Here is an 18,054-nt window from a genome sequence, read left to right on the forward strand (position 1 = left end):
TTGCACAATATTTGACGAAAAAGTTTAAAGTCTGTAGAAATCTTTTACATCACAATAACTGTATATTATTACTAGGTACTTTTTTTATTTATCATCACAATATTATGAATACAAATTTACTTCTATACCTTATACTTAGTATTGAGGCCGCGAATGCTTTCCCTTTTTACCATGCGATTAATCCACGCATATGTACATATATATGTATATTAAATGCACACTATTGACTTCCTTGCTTAATTTCTTGCATAAAAGCAACCAATAATACTCAACCAGCACAAACGGTATAACTTGTAATAAATGGGTCCGTAAACAGGTGCTGCAACTGTGCAAGTTTGCGAGTATCGAACAAAATTAAGCCATCGAAACTCGCCTGCTTCTCTATTGGGGGTTGTAATTCGCTGATGTTAGATAAGCAATACCTATACCTAATTTATATTTTATATCATAATTGTATCCAAACAATATCGGGTGAATGGAAGAAAATCCTTAACAATTTCAGTTAAAATGAGAAAAAAGCTATGCTATAGCTAGCGTATGTACAGAAATTAATAATTAATATAATTTATTTTTTTATTTGGAAATAAAACAGAAGCATATCTAAAATAATAACATGGAAAATACATGACATTTTAACAAATTCAAAGAATTACATCAAGTCTAGTTTAAATCTTTAATTATTTTCATGTAATGATATTGAATTTCATTATCATCCAACAACAAAGACAAATCTTGTCTGGTGAAGAGCATAATAAAAACAAAATCAAATATTTTTATTCAAATTAGGATGTGACATCGCTTATTGAAAGTCATAAAACTACTACCCATGCCAAAACCCACAATGTACAAACAATTGCAGGTTATTTTTAATTTATAAACGCCTATATTTTATTTTGCTTTTGTGTAAGAATTCAACTTGAACTGCAGATATTGAGAGTTGCATTTTGCTAAGTATTTTTCGTAGGCTGTATTTCTTAATTTGTTTAGAAATTAGTTTGGCTGAATGTATTATTATATTAATTGATTATTATTAAAGTTTTACTATTTGTTTTAAAATCATTTAGTATGACTTTCTGGTTCACTTTAAATCAGGTGTATTTCTAATTTAATTCTTGGCAAACTGACGCTAATATAGCTCAATTCAGGTTGCGTTTCTGTTGAATTATGTATAATGATCACTATTAATTCCAAATAATCTTAAGAATAATAACGAGATGCGTGATTGCGGAGGCTGTACTGAAAGTTTTTGGACTGGCCATTTGTGATACAATTATTAATAAAAAAATCAATTACGGTATTTGAAAATGGAACTCGAATTTGAAATTTGAAAATAATGGTTAATTTGAATTTGAAATTCGAGAGTAGGTTATTTTCATTGTGCATCGTTTTGAAAATTGTGTAGCAGCAGTGCAATGAATTTAACGCGAGAAAATATTGGCGATCTTTTATGGTTTTTGCTTTGGCTTCTGTCAACAAGAAAATTGTCAGAGACTGAAGCTCTATCTTGTAGCTCTGTGTGTTTCTGGTGCGGTAAATTCAGACGTGGACAGATATGGTCACCTCTGTGACAATATTGTAAAGTCAAAAAAATATTCATGAAGGTCGCCCTGTGACAGATGTAACCGAAACTAATATTAATAGCATACGATTACTGATTGAAGCTGATAAAAATTACATCAGCATATTGTACTGTATAGGTCCGTAGGGTGCTGGTAGGAGCCAGGTGAAAAATATTTGCAAGGACACCTGCCTTCTACTCGATGGACACCACATGATTGAACGGACGAACAGAAACCGAATGCTATTAAATAATAAAAAACACAACGGAGGACAATCATTGCCTGTATATAGTATTGTCACTGGTGATTAAACTTGGGTACATAGCTATAAACCTGAAAAAAAGACATAATTGTTTACGTAAGTTAAGAAAAGTCCATTCACGACTCGTGGTCACACCAGCGTATCACACCAGTGTGACTACGATTAATTTTTTTTTCCTCGTCGTCACACCAAGGGTTTTACTACACCCTGTTGGTAATTGATATTATAAGTGATGTGTCAATTTCTATTCTCATGATATCGACATTCTCGATAGTTTAGATAACGAATGATTAAGGATGGAAATTGTTTTTTCCTCGATATCCTGAGAATAGAAATCACTTATAATATCAATTACCAACATGGTGTAGTACAACCCTTGGTGTGACGACGAGGAAAAAAAATTACTCATAGTCACACTGGTGTGACAAACTGGTGTGACCACGAGTCGTGAATGGAAAGTCGAAGCATTATTAAAAAAAAATGGTTGCTATTTAGGCAAGAGTGGAAGAATATTCTTTGAAAAACAATAAATATATAACGAACTTAATATCAATAATGTCAATCCAGAAACTACGACTACAGCGCGCCTATTTTGCGTGTTGGGGTGGGCGGATAATCCTGCCATACCAAACCCTCAAGGTAGTTTATGACAGCCATGACCATTTACCAGTGGGAGGCTCCTTTGTACCGGATGTCGGCTAGACTATGGGATCTACAACGGCGCCTATGTCTGCGTGAAGCAGTAATGTGTAAGCATGTGTTTCGGTCTAAAGGGCACCGTAGCTAGTGAAATTACTGGGTAAATGAGACCTGGCAACTTATGTCGCAAGGTGACGAGCGCAGTTGTAGTGCCGCTCAGAATATTTGGGTTTTCAATAATCCTGAGCGACACTGCATTGTAATGGGCAGGGCGTATCAATTACCATCAGCTGAACGTCCTGCTCGTCTCGCCTCTTATTTTAATAAAAAAAATTACCTCGGGGAGAGTCTTTGGTGACCCCAGGTCCGGTATGTGGCTACACTCCTACATTCCAGAATGAAGTGTGCGGCCATCTCTTTAGCCTTCATGCAGGTCCTACACAGTGGACACCTATCTGTTTAATACAGATGCTTGTTAAAAAGTAAAAGTAAAGTTTTACTAGCTTGTGAGAGAGCCTGTAATCTATTTGAGGAAGGGCTTCTTTTGCTAGTCTGCACCCACACACGTCCGTCTAGTATTAATTATGTAGTTCATTCGTAGTTGTCGTATGACCGTTTCAGGCCATCTAGATGGGAGAGGGATAATTTGATCTGTTCGATTTGCTGTTATCTCCGAGCTTCTGCTGGCCAGTTCATCAGTGGCATCTTTACCTCGTGAGTCACTGTGAACCTTTGCCCATCAAAGAGTTACGGTGGTTGTTGTTGGCACATCCATCAGACTAAATGCGTATTCATAATAATATGTTTCACGTTTTTAAGGTCTCTTCTACATAATTTTAAATCGAATCCGTGTATTCCGCTTCCAACGTTTTATTATTATCCTAAACTGCGACCACGAACATATAAAGTAACATTCACGCCCAGATCTCAACATTTTATATAAAGAGGAGATAAATAACAGTAATATTCACTTAATGAACGTTGGAGTATTGTACCGCGTAAGGCGCGTGAATGTCGGCCCATTTCACCCCATTGTCTATAAAACGACGCATTTTTTACCCCGCAGAAGTGTGGGGGTGAACTAAATGCATTACTAATGGTTTCGATTTGTTTGGGGTCAGCTTATTGGGTAGATAAATGATCGCTTTTAGGTTCGTTAAGTATTTTTATTGGTATGCAGGTATAACATTGAATTGAAACGCTTTTATAAAACTGTTCTAGTGTACGAGTTTGTGTTGACGAGTTTGTATCTATTCTAATATGAGGGGTTAAAACTTTGAAACTGTGGCTTAAAGTATGATTGGCGTTATCTTATCTTAATATATATAAATTACGTGACACGTTGTTTGTCCTCGATGGACTCCTAAACTATTGAACGGTTTTAATGGGGATTACTTCATCGAGTGCTGTTTGGTCTAACTTGAGAGATAGGATAGTTTTTATTTCAATTTGGAACCCATAATTATTTTTATTTTCAATATTTGTTTTGTATGGACATATTTTCTATGAGAGAATTTAATGACGCACGGTTTGACAGTTCTGCTGTGAAACAATTTCATTATAAAAACAGGGAGCATATTTTCCGAAATAATTCTTGATGTTTTGAAATATTATTGGCAAATTCCTATAAAACAGTATTTTTTTATTATCTACAGAACAACGTCCGGGTCAGCTATTATATATATAAATACAAATTATATGATAAATTTATATAATATCATTATCTATGTATTTCTTCCCTCTTACGTATGTGACGCACCTACAGAGAAAAGTAGGTCATTCTCACCCGCGGAATATTGACAATTGCGGGTGGCATTGTCCAACTTAACTCACTTAGTGCATGTACGATTTTTTTTCCCACCTGGTTGACAAGCTTGCTTTTAGTCCCTGGTACGAGGGATAAAAGTCGTCTTGCCGGGAGAGAATCGGCCACTATTCTTAAAAAAACATTAATTATGATCTATGATGACAGTGGTCATGACCATCGTATTCACGAAGCATCGAACACCGGCAATGAATTCGAGGTCTAAAGATTGAAGCATTCAATATACGATAATTTATATTTATACAGTTTATTATTTATTACTTTTTATGAAATATTTGAAGTTAGAGGACGCAGCATCTTACAAACTAATGTGTTATGTATATTACGGCCATTGTAAAATACTCTATTTGAATGATAAGAGTGGCCGTTGAGTTTCTTATATGTTCTTCGCACGAGCTCTACTTTTTCCGAACAAATGGTAGATTCAGTAATTTAAAATATGAAATATTTATAGTGACGATTTAAAAGCGTATAATTTAAGCCTTATTGAATAAGGTTTATACACTTTGACTATGCCATTGCGGGAGACCTTTGAGGGCCAAGACTCAACAAACTCTATGAGGCATTTTATATCGCTGTTTGTGAAGAACAATTTTAACAATGAAAAAAAATTGTACAAATCTCAGATTGTTTTTGAAACGAAACATGAACGACGTTCAGAGCCATCTAAGAATCTAAACAAACTATGGACACTTATTGTTAGTAGGACAGAAAAAATATAATATGAGACGTTTCAAACGACTGGTACTTTGTAGTCCGATTGCCGTTCGTAGTTTTTGTACTATGACGCTTCGTTTATTGTAGCAACTGGGCATTTGTGATTAATATTACCTTTTTTTCTGTTGTGACATTTCCAGGTCACCCGCGAACGTTGGGCTGGAAAGGCAACGAAATTTCGAAATAAATCTATATATAAATATGAATTGTTGTTCGTTAGTCTCGCTAAAACTCAAGAACGGCTGGACCGATTTGGCTAATTTTGGTCGTGAATTATTTGTGAAAGTCCAGAGAATGTTTAAAAGGTGAATAAATAAGAAAATGCTGCTCAATTTACTAAAAACAACAAATTTGTTTTTTTTTACGTGTCCATACATAATTTCTATGAGAGCATTTATTGACGCACGGTTTGACAGTTCTGCTGTGAAACAATTTCATTACGATAGCAGGGTGCATATTTTACGAAGTAATTTTTGATGTTATGATATATTATTGGCAAATTCATATAAAAATATTATTTTATTTATTATATACAGAACAACGTCTGTCGGGTCAGCTAGTAATTAATATTAAAACGTTGTGAGCCTTCTTGAGTGTAAATTCTGCCAAGATTTGTCTTCATTAAATTCGGCACGTGTTTCGCATTTACACGAGGCATCCTAAGGACATGTTGACTCGTCTAATTCTCTCACGAGACTCGACACAAGGAGTCTCCATTCCTCATACAATGCCTAATTCAATAAATTCTTATAAAATATAATAAAATATTCTGCCAAATATTCCTTATAAACATTTGGTTATTATTATTTTTATACTTATAAGTTCATTTTTAACCAACTTCTACTTCAAAGAGTACTGTACTGTACTGAACAATTATATTAAGACTGCGACGTACTATCCGTTAGAAAACTTTATGTCCTTCATGTTACTCTTAAAAGACACAAAACTTTAATCCCTGATCCTTCTTACCTTTTGAAAAGAACAAAACATGTTATTATTAAGCCAACTAGTGCAAAGACCACTTTTGCAATGCGACAGTTTATGAAACAATCAGAACATGTTTATAAACCTTATTAATGAAAAACTCAAGAATTATACGCGTAACAAAGTGGAATGTAGACGAAGTTTAAACACTTGGTTAAAATCCATGAATTATGAGGAAATGGAAGAGCTATTTAACTACACGGAGTAAATTTCAGGTATACCTTCTTGATAGTACAATAAGTAGTGTTTTACGAAAAGTAACAATGACACACACCACACACACGCAAAAATGTTCATACACACACACATACTCACATACTCGCATACATAAACACACACACAATTAGACATCCTGTTTGTATAATATTTTTCTTTTGTTAAATTATATTTTTAGACTTAATTTGTGATCCCTAGTTTTTGGTACTGTTAATTTTAATTGATATGGAAGAGCGTGGCCTTCTGCCACAGGTGTTTCTCACTTAATAGAAGGTCACATCCACTATTATGTTTGTACCATTTTTGTTACAGAAATAAATATTTTTCATTTTTTCAAGAGGAGGTTTTGAATTCGTCGGTATGTTTTTTTTATGTTTGTTACCTCAGAACTTTCGACTGAGTGAAATTCTAGTTATTCGATTATTGTTATTTTTGGTGTTGGTGTCAGCCAAGGTAGGCTTGTATCTTCATACATAGTTGATATATTATAGTACAGATGTGCTTGTACCGCACGCGCAACGTGACACGGGGACACCGATTCCAAAACTAACAATTATCGTACCTAGAATAAGATTTATTAATCAGATTATATAAAATACGCAATTATTTTTATACGTTTTAGTGCATATTGTATCGATGGTTTTGTAATAGTATTTTTGAATTGTTTTTTTTTTATTAAACGTTAAGCACCAATATTATTAGACAGAGATAAGGCAATGTTGTTTAATACAGCGAAACATATGGTCTACCACATGTATAGCCTCTTATCATAAACGTGAAAGTTTGCATGTTTCAATATACATTGCACAATGCAAAATGTTTTATTAATGTAATGTTAACGCGTACGAAATTACTCGTTACAGCTAGTTTTATATAAAGAACAGAGGTAAACAAAAATACTCATTTTTTATTTTAATTATTTGATATTTTCTTATGACAATACAATTTAATAATTGTAAATCTATAATGGCCTCCGCTACAAAATGGCGGATTATGTTATACTGTTTTACAATCCCTTTAAAATGGGTATCAAATGAAAGGGATTGACCAGCTGTATATAGTTCATTATAGAAAATAATGCCAAAATCAATATGGCCGCCAACAAAGTAGTAGGTGAATTTTTTTCACTATCCCTTCAATATGGCTATGCATATGATGTATATACAGAGTATGAACTATTTTGTTGGCGGCCATATTGATTTTTAGCATTATTTTCTATAATAAACTTTATTCAGATAGTCAAACTCTTACATTTCATACTCATTTTGAAGGGGTTATAAAACAGTTTACAATACGCCATTTTGTAGCGGAGGCCATCTTAGATGGGCGTCTTACAATGATACAGAATGTATTAAATTGTATTATCATCATAGTTTAGGATGTGTACCAAATTTGAGATCAATCTGTCAACAGGAAGGGGCCAATATCAATTACAGGATTAGATCCAAATAAATTAACATAACAACGTCAAATATTAGAACGTGAGCTTTTTAAATTAGGCTTTAAGAAAGTCTTGCGTCAAACACAATATTTTTTTAAATAATAATTTGATTTCTCACTTAAAAGACAAACAACAAATTCACACAATAACACGTCATAAAATTGCATTGCTGGGCTTTGATATGAAAGTTTGCTTTTTTCGTAAAGGTGACTAAGGCTTATAGATTCCGGAAAAAGCTCCCCAAAAAGAAATCTACAGTTGATTCTTTGTTGCATCTGTGCGAGGCAACAAAATTTTTGTGAATCGTGCAGTTGTGTTTTGCCACGTCGACTCAGGCGAGTATAACATAATACATTACTGATAGTTTGAGATGGAATTCATTTGCAAATATTATCTAGAGTACTCCACGTAATATAGTATGCCATAGGAGAAAAGACCTCACATCCTCTATAACAAATCAACAATGGGTCAAGCAGATCAGAGAGGGCTATATTGTCGATAATTCGAGCCACTCTCATCATAATATTTGAGCGCATTTAACACACAACCAGAGAACCTTAATACACATGGGATTATTTTCTGCGTAATATTATTGTGAATTGGCTCACAGCAGTACTTAAATTTTGTAATGCCAATTTAGTTTTGAAGAAACGAATTTCTATTTATAACTATTTGCGTTAATAATACTCTCTCTGAACTATTATCTGTCTGACGTTTTAATTACGTTTATGATATATTTATTGTTTTTAAACTATATTGTTCACTATTTACACATTTTTGCTTTCTTTGGAACTATTGCATATGTTATTCCAATGTTTGTAAGGAACGTCTTGAAGAGCCCTATGGGTATATTTGGCCTTGAATATTCATATTCAAGTTCTTAGTTGTCGAGATGGAGGACGACTTTGCTGCAATTATATTCTGCGCAATTTTTGTCAAAAACTTTGAGCAAGCACGTATTACATACAAGTGTAATGCCCCGATTTTCCGAAGCATAAAGCAACCATCTCCTTACTCCTGCTCAATGTTTTTTTATTGTTATAAAAATAAACCCTATTTGTCGTAGCACCAATCTTTGACATCACTTCCCTTCCAGCCTCGCCTAGTATCGGAGTTATGGGTCTCGATAATATATCGAGCGATTGCCAATTCCGCGGCAATCTGGAGAGCAAAGCCAAATTGGCTTCGAAGAAGCTGGGCGTCATTAATAGAGCACGGCAATACTTCAAGTCGGCCGACATTCTAGCGCTCTACAAAGCGCAGGTCCAAATACACACTGAGTATTGCTGTCATCTCTGGTCTGGCGCACCCCAGTATCAGCTCGATCCATTTGACTGCGTGCAACGTAGAGACATCGCTTCATTGTGTGTCCTCTACCGCATTTATCATGGGGAGTGTTCCGAAGAGCTGTTTCACCTGATTCCTGCCGCCGAATTCCGCCTTCGTACGACACGCAACAAGTTAGGATATCATCCCCAGCATCTGGATGTGTGGCGGTCCTCCACATTGCGGTTTTCAAGGAGCTTTCTTCCACGTTCTACAAAGCTGTGGAATGTACTTCCTTGTGCGGTGTTTTCGGGACGATACAACATGGGTACCTACAAAAAAAGCGCGTACACCTTCCTTATAAGCTGGCAACGCTCTTGTGATTCGTCTGGTGTTGCAAGAGAATGCATGCGGCGGTGATCACTTAACACCAGGTGAACCGTGCACTCGTTTGTCCTCCTTTTCCATAAAAAAAAATATATGAGTGTCCTTCGTTATGTGTTTATTATTTTACGGCACCACTCTACACACAGTTGGGTCTCTAGTCATTCATTAAATCGTGTGGTATCGAGTGCAAAGCTTCCAAGCCTTTACGTCTACATGGAAATCTTTTGCACTAAGCATCTGCCAATACCAAGTACAGTATCAAAATCGGTTCAACCAGTCGAAAGTTATGAGGTAACGAACATAAAGAAAAAACATACCGACGAATTGAGAACCTCCTCCTTTTTTAAAGTTGGTTAAAAAAAATTAACGTATTAAAAACTTATTATTTAACAATAGTAGTTACCCAATGGGTCATCAGGGGGCTGCTGTATCGGTATTATACCAACGAAACATGACGCTGAGGCACCTCCTCTAGATAACAATGACTGCTACACAGTACTTTTAACTTAAGAATATCACTGTAATATTATGCATTGTATTCGTTTTTTTGTTGCTTTTGTAATTTTTTTTGTGTTATATTAAGTGTAGATTGGCAACATTAATGTTTAAGTAATTACTTTGACATTGTAAATTATTACCTCACCTCTCCTTTTAAATAACAACTTCTGAATTTAATATACGACTCCCGCTGAGATTTTTCACGAAGCGACACCATCTTGTAGTTTCAATATCGCATATAACCTCCACCACGCACGCAGGCTACCTAAGTAGTAAAAATAATAAAGTTAGGCATCTAAGTCCCCAAAACTCTGTTACTTTTTTTTATGAAAATAAGGGACGAAACAAGCAGGACGTTCAGCTGATGGTAATTGATACGCCCTACCCATTACAATGTAATGCCACCCAGGATTCTTGAAAAACTCAAAAATTCTGTGCGGCACTACAATTGCGCTCGTCTTCTTGAGATATAAGATGTTAAGCCTCATTTGCCCAGTAATTTCACTAGCTTGTATTATTCTATGTGGTTTGTGTTATTAATATTTTTTTCATTTCATTTCAATGATCTTTGTAATGTAAAATATGGACTAAAAATAATATTAATGTTTGTGTTGGCTCTTTCGGTTATATTTTATACATTTAAGCGGATTAACGAAATTAATAATATTACGGTAAACAATAAAGCGACGCCGTTGAGGGTGATCAATCAATATAATTGAATTGGAAATAACGCCAGCATTGCAGAATTTACATTTGCGTTACAGAATATGAGCCTTTTTGTAAAAAAAATTTTGGATTAATTATCATACCATGTTGCGTAAGAAAAATTAAATACAGTAACAATTACACATAAATGAACAAATGAATTTATCTCTGTGGGATGTGGGATGGTGGTGGGATGATGAAACTAGAAGAATGGTTGAGGAAAAGAAAAAAGCATAGCTGGATGTCTTGGCAATAGAAGCAACAAATAGAGCGAGTGGCGGTATGAATGAAGATAATGTTAAAGAAATCAAGGACAAATATAGATGCGTGAAAGCGAAAGTTAAAGAATGTATAGAGAAGAAAAGGAATGAGAAAAAGGTGAAATATAAGGAACAATTCGGCGCAAGTTTCCGAGATAATATAAAACTGTTTTGGAAACTCGTGAAAGAAGCGCGGGGAACAAATATAAATTCATCTATGAAACTGATTAGGAATGAACAAGGTGAGGTCATACATGAAGAAAGTATAATACTAGAGTGCTGGAAGAATTATTTTAAGAGCTTATACGAGAAAGATGTAAGTGAAAAAGAGCAAGAAGAGATAATAGATATGTTTGTGGACCCGAGTGATGAAATAGGTTTGGATGAAATTATGAAAGCGTTAAGAGGTATGCTGGGTATGATCGAGTGATGACTGAAATGTTGAAGGCTGGCGATGGACTAATAGTGAGCCTGCTGCATCGCCTTTTTAATTTATGTTGGAAACAGGGCCAAGTTCCAGACGATTGGACGAAGGCAGTGATTGTCCCAATTTATAAAGGCAAAGGCTCGCAGCAGGAATGTCAAAATTATCGCGGGATCAGCCTTCTTAGTGTTGTTGGAAAAGTGTATGCCAGAATATTGATTGAAAGAGTAATGAATGTGACTAATGACAAGGTATGGGATGTGCAAGCGGGATTTCGGAAGGGAATGGGATGTAAGGATCAAGTCTTTTCCTTACGCTGCATCACTGAAAAATGTCTGGCAAAAAACCAGAAAGTATATTGCGCGTTCATAGACTTGGAAAAGGCATATGATAGGGTGAATAGAAAGGAATTATGGAAGGTCTTATCTATGTATGGGGTGGACAATTTTCTGATAAGGGCTCTGAAATCTCTGTACAGGGATTCTCAAGCCTGTGTTCGTGTAAATGGTGCCTATACGGGCTGGTTTGATATCTTCAAAGGTGTCAGACAGGGTTGTGTAGCGTCGCCTTGGTTGTTCAACCTATTCATGGATAGATGCATGAATGATGTGAGAGAAATGCAATGTGGAATCAATATGGAAGGGTTGTGTGTTAAGTGCCTCTTGTACGCCGATGATCAAGTCATTTTTTCATCATCGGTAAATGAGTTGCAACAAATGATTGACTGTTTGAACGGGAGCTTTAAAGAGAGAGGTTTGAAAGTAAATGCAAGAAAGACGAAAGTGATGGTATTTGAGAAGGATGAAAGGTTGACTGAGTGTACTATCACGATTGAAGATGAAAGGGTAGAACAAGATACAGAATTCGTATATTTGGTTAGCATGTTTACAAGAGACGGAAGATATGAAGGTGATATTGAAAAGAGAGTGACTGCGGGAAATTGTGTGAATGGAGCGCTGCATGCCTTTATAAACAGTAAGACTGTGCCAATAGAAGCGCGAATGGCTGTACATAATGGAGTGCTTGTCGCCACGTTAATGTATGGAAGTGAGAGTTGGGTATGGCAGAAGAAGCATAAAAGCAGAATTAACGCAGTTGAGATACGATCACTGCGTAGTGTGTGTGGGGTAAGACTGACTGATAGAATTCCAAATGCGGTAATACGAGCGCGCTGTGGTTTGAAAGAGGATGTTGTGACAAGGACTGAAAAAGGAATGCTTAAATGGTTTGGACACGTGGAGCGAATGAGTGAAGAAAGAATGACGCATCAAATATATAAGGCAAGTGTGTGTGGGCAAGCCGGTCGCGGGAGACCTCGTAGAACATTCGTCGATCAAATTGGGGACGTTTTGAGAAAAGGAGAGGTCCGAAGCACCCGCAACCGGCGAGCATGTATGAAAAGAGTAATGAATGTAGAGGAAGCGCGTGAGGTTTGTAAGGATAGAAGCAAATGGCATTCTATTGTCTCTGCCTACCCCGACGGGAACGTGTGTGTGTGTGTGAATTTATCTCTGCAAACTTAACGTAATGTAAGTCGAAATTTTTGGGGAAGTAAACATAATTTTATCGACGCATTTTCAGAAATATCTTCTATCCTTAAACTTTGGCGGCCTTACAAATAAACTTGGTACAAAGTTATACCTGAGAATAAACCAAGTGTAAGAAAAATACTTGATTGGGTTACAAAAGGTTGATTGGTTTATTCGGACGCATAAAATTTCCCGCATTTATTTGCAAGATGGCTTGAAATTCGAAAAACTTTAGGAGAATTATCATTGTATTGGCAGTGTTGTCAGTGATACAGTCAACATTTTGTATATTCTTTGTTTATTCTCAAGTATAATTTAATACCAATTTTAATTGTAAGGCCTTGGGTGACCGAATAAAACTATGGGCGAAACTATGCCAAACATCGACACCAATACCTCAGTTGGCATTGATTATATAGATTACCAGTTGACCCGACAGACGTTGTCTGTACATAATAAACAAAATGCTGTTTTTTATGAACTTGTCATTAATATTTCATAACATCAAGAATTATTTCGTAAAATATGCTCCCTGTTGTTATAATGAATAATTTCTCGCATAGAAAATATGTCCATACAAAACAAATATTGGAAATAATAAAATTTATGGGTCCAAATCGAAACAAAGAATATCCTTTCTCTCAAGTTGGACTAAACTGCACTCCATGAAGTAATCCTCCTAATCCTCATTAAAATCAAGCATCAGGACACTGGATTTACATATATGTATTAAGTTTAAGATACGTGTATTAGATGTCTACTTTGATACATTGTCAATAGTGTGCTAGATATATTATATGTAATATAATATACACTATTATTATACATACAATTTCCATGACTGGGAAACAAACATTTACGATTCATTACACATATGCTTGCACTTAACAGGATTCATAGCCTTATAAGTCAGGGCTACTAAACTCTAGGTCGTCTCAAATTATGAATATAATTATATTTTAAAAATATATTTACCATGCAGATATTTTTGACTATTTATACAAATAAACATCGGTCCTTGATAAATAAAGTGAAAGCTACGTCTGTATGGCGCAGGCCCAGCGAACCTAGAACCTTCATGGTTTGAGATTTCACATGGTACCTATGTAGTTCTTCTTTTAAAAGATGTGCGATTATTGACTTTCAATTGTTTTTTTTTATTCAGCTGCTTATCCAAGAAAGATGATATTTCGAAAATTAGAGTGATTTTTGAATACGAGTTCCGACGCGGAATGCTTAGTTTTGTTAAGTTACCGAACTTAGTTTAGTTATGCCTAGTTTAGGGCAAGATAATTTATGTAAAATTTCCTAATTGATGGCAGCAATATATAGATAATAATAGTAATTATTTTGATTAAATAAATATGTAAAATTAAAAAAAATCTAAGTTAAACGCCAAATTTTAAGCAAGCATTTGAATCGCTTTTATAAGTGCATATTTAAAGAGGGTGTTTTTCACCTGCTACAATTCAGAATAATTATTTTATTTTTATTTTAACCAGTTGAATATCCACATGTATTATTAAATCACAATATATTATTATTTATTATGCGGCTGTGTGAAACAAGGTCGATTTTATGCAATAAACTATATCAAAATTTACAGTAGCCAATAAGACGCATGAATGACGTTGAATAATAAAATTAATTTCTATATCAAACTGTGTAAGAATAATACATAGTAGTTGAATTTTTATAGTAGAAAAATATATTTGGAAAACAAGCTGTGTTTCCTAAGGACCAATTCAGATCTGAAGGGAAATATATCTTGTCTGTTAGAAACTATTCTAACCTTATATAAAATATACGTCTAGATAGACTGTGATAGCATTGTGAACACATCGAAAAAAATTGCGGTGAACTGTTCACCTCTATTTTAAACAACGCACGCACACTAAAACAAAGTGATTGATGTATCGCGAGTTGCTTTCATGCGCGTCGTCGCTTGCTGTCATGCGATGCCTAACAGCAAGAGGCTCTGTCTAGATGTATAAATTATCTAAAATTGTAACAAGTATTTAAAATCAAATAGATACGAAAAGAGACAAAGGAAAAAAATTTAGTTAACAAGTTGTACTGGTACTTTGCGCTTACATTTTATTTGCAAATAATTTACGAAATTAAAAATGGCGGTAAACTTGACACTAAATGAATGAAATTGCCTGTCCTGATAATATTACCTGTACGCAAATATTATCGTTATAAAAATACTTACACTATGGTTTATTATTTGACTTTTAGAATAAACAACAGTTTTATCGTGCAGTTTACAAATAGAATCCTAAGCAAACGCAATAAAATACGGTCGGCGACCGAAGTTGAGTGCGTGCGACGATATTGTAAACAGCGCGCCATATTGAACCTTATTGACCCACTGCACCGATAACGTATCGTATACAACAGTGCATTGGGAAGGAAATGGCTGCCCGTAGTGATATAACTGATAATTTAACTTATTATTTTATCATTGTTTCCGAACCATTTGTAACATTTTTATTTAAAATGTTACAGTGTAAGATAGTGTCTATTTTTATTCTAATTTCATACATAACAAATTGGGTATGAATTGCCTAAAGGCTTTTTTTAAATTCTAAAAACGGCTGGATCGCTTGGCGTTGCGTAGAGACGCCTTTATTGTGTGCCTTCTATAGCATTTATCACGGGGAGTGTTCCGTAGTGTTGTTTCACCTAATTCCTGCCGCCGAATTCACCTTCGCACGACACACCACAAATTAGGATATCATCTCCAACATCTGGATGTGTGGCGGTCTCCACAGTGCTGCCTTCAAGGAGCTTTGTTCCACGCACTACAAAGCTGTGGAATGTGAATTGTGCGGTGTTCCCGCGACAATATGACATAAGTACCTTCAAAAAAGCTCGTACCTCCTGTAATTCCTCTGTGGTGATCACTTAACACCAGGTGACCCGTACGCTAGATTGTTCTCCATTTCCATAAAAAAATATATACCAACTTATCTTCTGTCGAAGACTTTAACAGATCCGGGCAGCCACGTGTTCTAACAACTAAAAAGGCCGTTACTGCTGTCTAAGCAAACAATTTTATTGTGTGAAATGAAGATTCCTGCTAGGACCTTTTCGTGTCAAAGTCAATTTATGTAACCCTCATGATGAAGTGTAACAGTGCGAAGATAATTTGTGATGAATTTTACTAAAACACTTCCAACTGGCATAAAAAACAACGTGTCTGCAATGATAGACAAAATATGTATTTAATGATAAACCGATCGTTGTATTTGATACGCGATTAGACGTCGTTTATCATGAAATAATTATTCCGTAATGTACAATTATTCAAGGCTATAGAATAATAGTAGTGTATATACTTTCTTGTTGCTTTATTTAATGGTTTGCATGAATTTATACGTGGGAACAATGCCTCGAATTGTAATATAAAATATGAAATGCATATATACTTTTTCGCAAAAATTAAAACAGATACTTATCTCATGATATACGATAATATTATTATAACAATCGTTTCTAGTATTATGCTTAGAACTTTAAAACAATGGCCAGGCTCAACGACCGAGATATAGTTGTACCTCCTACTCACCTTATATACAGATGTAATATGTATCTATTATGTTAGAGATGTCGATGAGATGCCAATTAGTTTGTCGTCACCTTGCAAGCCTCTAGTGTTGCCTTGGTCATCGAGATCCCTGCTCTTGTTAGTATACTTAAAGCTATATTTTAATAATAATAATAATAATAATGAGACACTTTTACACAAATTATCTTGCCCCAAACTAGGCATAGCCTGTACTATGGGCACAAGACGACTATACATTTAACACAATATACTTACTTAAACATACATATATATTTATCCATGACTCGGAAACAAACATTCATATTCATCATATAAATGATTGCACCTACCGAAATTTACACCCGGGACCTCTAGTTCATTAGGCAGGGTCACTGACCACTGGGCTATATGCTATAGGTATATTTTATTAAAATACTTTAAATGTGTAAAATGTTTGCTTCATAAATACTTTTATTTATATAGGTATGTGAGTAGATGCATCCACTGTATTCGCCATTTCAACTTTTTTTATTTTTTTGTCATACTTCAAAGTAAGTTAAAACTGAGTATATTGTTGCACTAGTTTTCTATAAATGTTGTATAAAAAGTGTTTGTAAATATTGATTTGTTGTGTGGAAATGATTGTCTTGACATTCTTCTCATTAAAGTTCAACTCTCCCAAAACTAGTTTTGGAGGTAGATTGTAAAACTACTTTGTCATAAGTGTCATTTGGTGATTGACTTTACATTATTAAATAACTTTTGATTTGAGAAAATGTGGCTGAAAAACGAGTTAGATTTAGAAATTGACTCAGCCCATTTCTTAAAATACCTATTGATGAAAATTCTATAAAATTCATTGAGATCAGCGTATTTACCTAGTCCAGCTATAATTTCTGTTACAAATGAAAATGCATTTTTTTTAAATGAAGTAATGTAATATTGTTAAAATTTATACCTACATTTAAATTATTAACGTCTCAGCAAAAAATAAAAAAATATTTTATTCGAAATGGCCACCTTTAGCTTTTACACGGGCCTCTAATCTATTTGGCCACGAATCTATGCATTTACGCACTGTTTCCAAGGGAAATTTCGCCACTGCTTGCTCCAAAGATTTAAAAAAAAAAATACATTTTCATTTGTAACAGAAAATATGGCTGGACTATGTATATGCGCTGATCTCAATAAATTTCATAAGATACTCAATGTCGCCGTGTCGCTTAGAGCAGGTCATGTCCTCTAAAGCTGACCATAATTTGAAATCTAAAGGGTTGAGGTCTGGGCTAGACGAGGGCCAGTCTTCAACTCTTATAAAGTCGGGAACGTTGGTTTCAAGCCAGGCTTGAGTATCTCGTGCCTTGGTACCAGGTGCAGAGTCCTGCTGAAAAATCCACGGTATCTTTTTAAAAACTATATTGCTGTGAGGTTCCACAACATGATCCAAGACTGTATCTTGATACACTTTGGCTGAAGTTTTCACTCCTTTTTCACAAAAATGTAGTTTTGTGACTCCTTGATAAGACACGCCCCACCAAACCATCACTGACGCAGGATGATGACCACGTTGTACCTTTCCGACAACTTGAGCAGCTTCTTTAGAACTGTGAGCGTACACTTTATCATTTTGCTTATTGTAGTGTTCTTCAATCGTGAAAATTTTTTCATCGGTAAAAAGGATATTTTTGTGCCTTTCACCTGCGTATCGCGACAGAAGGCGTTTTGATCGATCCACTCTCTTTAATTGTAAAGTTTGATTTAGGGCATGTCCTGTATATCGGCGATAAGC

The sequence above is a fragment of the Leptidea sinapis genome, chromosome 15 (genome assembly GCF_905404315.1).
Source record: "Leptidea sinapis chromosome 15, ilLepSina1.1, whole genome shotgun sequence".
In the NCBI taxonomy this organism is placed as follows: Eukaryota; Metazoa; Arthropoda; class Insecta; order Lepidoptera; family Pieridae; genus Leptidea; species Leptidea sinapis.